This window comes from Myotis yumanensis, unplaced genomic scaffold (assembly GCF_028538775.1).
Source record: "Myotis yumanensis isolate MYYU_CA2020_CCGP unplaced genomic scaffold, mMyoYum1.0.hap1 SCAF_3, whole genome shotgun sequence".
NCBI classification, from domain to species: domain Eukaryota; kingdom Metazoa; phylum Chordata; class Mammalia; order Chiroptera; family Vespertilionidae; genus Myotis; species Myotis yumanensis.
Window position 1 is genome coordinate 206193731 of NW_027223754.1, and position 4296 is coordinate 206198026.

Here is a 4296-nt window from a genome sequence, read left to right on the forward strand (position 1 = left end):
AGAGTGGCTCGCCGACGGCACCTTGGGCTGCAAAGCACAGGTCACTGCACTCCATGCCAACAGCACCTGCCGACCTCACAGGAAGTAGCCACTGTTCTCAGCCCCTCATTGCCAGGTTGCCAGCATCACCCATATTATCCTGAAGCTGGGCCCTGGCTCCCTGAACCCCACAGGCCCCCGGGAGCCCCTGCTTCATGCGTGTGGCCAGGTGAGAGGAGCGAGACACACAGGTAGCTCCCTCGTCAATGGCAAAGTCCTTGAGAATGAGGACCAGGCGTTACTCATCTTCTCCTCCCCAGGGGCAGACAAGGAATAGACATTCAGAAAACACTATGTGCCCCTGAAGGTTAGGTTTAGTGGATAGAGCCTCTGCTGCAGACTGGAGGGTCCCAGGTTTGATTCCAGTCAAGGGCATATGCCAGGGTTAGGGACTCCCAGTAGAGGGTGTGCAGGAGGCTGCTGATCAATGATTCTGTCTCATCATTCACATTTCTAGCTCTCTCTCCCTCTCCCTTCCTCTCTGAAATCAATAAGAATATATATTTATTTTAAAAAGGAAGCCGCCATTGGCCCCTCCCTGCTCGGGCTCCCGGGCCTCCTGTCACTGCTGATGTGGGAAGCAGCAGCTTGGTGGCACTGTCCTCCGGGTCCCTGGGCTGCAGACCCACAGCTCCAGCAGGTCCTTCCTCAAAGAGCTCACATTGACACGGCGGTGGTGACAAAGGACAGCCCAGCCTTGGGGGACAGGGACAGGAAGGGCTGCCAATGCAGAGACACTGGAGCTGAACCCTGGAGGGTTACCAGGTCGGCAGTGAGGAAGGGCATCTGAGGCAGGCAGGACAGGCAGCGTGAGGAAGTGGGGCAGGCCCACAAACTATTCCAAAGCATGAACACAGGAGGCGAGCTATTGCCCAGCTCGCACAGAAACATTTTAAAAGTGATCGACAAAATTATCCTCTTTCCATTTTTTCCCACCCTTTGGTGGCTGCTGCTGCTCACCTGTCAGGGAGCCCAGTGGAAGGGTAAAAGCACGAAGATTCCTTTGTGAGACATCCCGCCAGGGAGCTGGCCCCTTTGTTCAGCCTGTCAAGTTCATCTTTCTCATTCACTTTAAGAAAAGGCAGATGTTAATGTTTTTCCTATTAAGAGATCATTTCTCTTTAGAGTGCATGGTTATTTTTTCCTTCCTTGGCCTAGTCCTGCTTTATAGATAACGGCAGTTTAGTGGTGGAAAGATTGAGGATTGGGGCTCAAACGATCCTGTATTTGAATCTTAATTCTGCCACTTGCTAGCTCTGGTCTTGACCTTCAGTCTCCCTTAGCCTCAGTCCTTTCATCTCTATTGATGAGACTAATATACTACACAGGTCTGTGTTACCAAATACATAGGGCTATGGTGGGGATTAATAAGAGAACATTTGCCAAAGGACCTCGTATAGTGCCTGGTGCCTATTAAGCACTCACTAAGTGGTATTCATTATTGTTAACAATTATTCTAGCTTATAGGAGAAGATAAAGATATATAGTTTTCACAGTGCTCTACAAATAGTACCATGTTTCCAGGGGTTTTGATTGTATCAGCCAGGATAGTCTAGGTTTAGCTGCAGTAACAAAAACTCTCCACATGAGCCACAAAGGTTACCTCCTGATCACAATGCAGTCTGCTCCTGTAGTCCTCCCTCCTAGAACCAGGACATTGGAGTAGCCAGTCGCTGGAACATTGCCGGAAGAGAAAAGGGGTCTTCTATCAGCATTAGATGCTGTGACTTACAATTGACACATATTATTTCCACTCAAAGGTCAAGGGTCAGTGGCAGGCGTGGCTCAGTAGTTGAGCATTGACCTATGAACTAGGATGTAATGGTTCAATTCCTGGTCAGGGCACATGCCCAGGTTGCTAGTTTGATCCCCAGTAGGCAGCCCACCAATTATTCTCTCTCATCATTGATGTTCATGACTCTCACTCCCTGTCTCTTCCTCTCTGAAATTAATAAAAATATATTAAAAAACAAATAAACAACAACAAAAGAAGACAGTGGTCAGAGTTCTGGTTACACATCCCACCCAACCAGAAGGAGGACAGGAATATAATCCTATTATGTGTCTAGGAGCTGGGGGAGGGGAAGGTTGAGGGAGGGAACAAGAAAAATATGACCAATAGACATAGTGACTACCACAATGATTTTGAGAACCACTGCCCTGCCCAGAGGGCTGAGGCAGACAACAGGTTGGGCAGGAGGCAGAGGGGACCAGGAGGACACAGAGGGGCCTGCATGGCGTGAGATCCTGAGTCAGTGGGCAGGGCTGAGGCTGGAAGAGCCCTCTGCCCCTGCTCATCTGGACTCAACCCAAACTCATCCTGGCCATTGTGCTCTGGAGGCCAACAGCCAGCGCTGCCTGGAGGTGAGAGTCCCTGCTCTCAGTATGGATGGTGACGGTGAATGTGACCTGCCGCCCTGGCCTCCAGCTGATGGACTAAAGTATTTCTCTGGCTCCACTCCTCCTGCTCTGCTGGTTTCCGGGACCTACTGGACTCTTCTCACAGTTTCAGGAGCCCCAGGAAGTATGAGCTGTGCTCTCACCCAGACCCTTTCCTGGTGCAGCCATCGATAGACATCACCTCCCCACCTGAGGCTTGTGGGTTTCCTGTTACTGCTGTTCTCAAAAGCAGCAGCTCTGTCCATTGTCCTCCAGATCCGCGGGCTGCAGACACATAGCTCCAGCAGCAGTGGTATCTGTGCCGACCACGCCACCTCCCGTCCCTGTTGAGGCTGCTGGCAGCGTCCAGTGCTCCAACGCCCAGCTTTCCGACCACAGCCCCTTTCTCACAGGAGTCCTGGCAGGGAAGCCGAGTTGCCACACTGCAGTTCCACCAGTGTCCTTTCAGAGTGGCCGTCCCTCCCAGCCAGAACCTTGCAGGCTCAGGTCCCCTGCCCCAAATACTCTCACCCATACTTTCCTACCCATCCTCTTCAAACCATGGTGCCCCCTCTTCAGGGAAGCCTTCCTTGACTCCTTACACTAAGCCAAGACTCTGATATAAAAGTTCTCTCCTTAATGCTGGACTGGCAGGAAGTGATGGAGGAACCAGAAGAATTGATATCCACAGTCAAAGCATTTCCAAAGAGCAAGCACATTCTTCATGTGCCTTGTGAGAACTGGTACCTCGCCCAACAGGCTGCTCACACATCCTTGTGCTCTTCAGAGGGCCCATCAGACACTGGGCCCTAGTGAGGAAGCCTCTGTGTGTTTCCATTTTGCCCCACTAAGGTCAGGGAGGTCAAGGTCATGCTGACCTGAGTGGGCCCGAAAGGAACCTTCTCCTTTGTTCTGTTTACCTTGGTTGACTCACCTTGGTCATATCACTGGAGAGCCGGTGTTTCCTTGTCAGTGTGGGTCTGGTCCTCACTGTAGGCCAGGGAAGGCAAAGCCCATGAGTGCTCTCCGGGGGGCAGCGTTCCTCAGTCCAGCTGTGGGGTATCACTTCCCAAAGCAACCCCCAGCGAGCCTTGTCTCAGCTCTGCCCTTGGGAGACCCCAGGCACAAACAGGTCACTTCTGGCTGGTGGAGACCTCAGGCTTTTGTGCAGAGTAATGGGAAGCCCTTGAAGAGCTGTAAGTAGGTGCTTGATAAGATCTGTATTCCTAAGGGCTGTTCTGGCTCAGTGTGGACAAGGGCAGGGGCAGTGCCACAAGGGCAAACACAGGAAGACCACCTGGAAGCTCTTGCAGGAGGGAAAATGTGAGGGTAGCTGGGAGAAATGTTTGCTGTCTCGCTGTCTCTGTCTCTCTGTTTATTGATGACCCTCTCACCCCTGCAAACAGGCCCTTCTGATCTTAATCAGCCTCATGTCCTACAGTGGATCCTGGGTCCCAGCTGTTGGGCAAGGAAGCCACCTGTGTTCAGCCCAGGCCACCTGTGCAGAGGCTTCCCCCAGGCGTCCTAGGGGAGCTTTTGGGGCACTGAGGTCTCAGGGAATTTAGTACGGGAGAGTGGGAGCCCAGTGAGCGAACAGGAGGAGCAATGGAAGATTTGCTCTCAGAGTTCCTGGAGGACAGGCTCATGGGAAAGGGAAGCCAGGCACCCAGATCCCAGATGAGCCCAGTAATCCACACCACAAAGGCTCAGTGTACCAGTCCATCTTATTGAACCAAATTCTTCAGAACAAAAGGTAGGAGAAACAGAGGGTCTAGAATATCATCGTGTCCACACCACCTCCCCAACTGATGGGGCTTGATTGGTAGATCCCCTTGACATGCTTCGAGTATCTGCTTTCACTTCTCTTTTTTTTTCTTT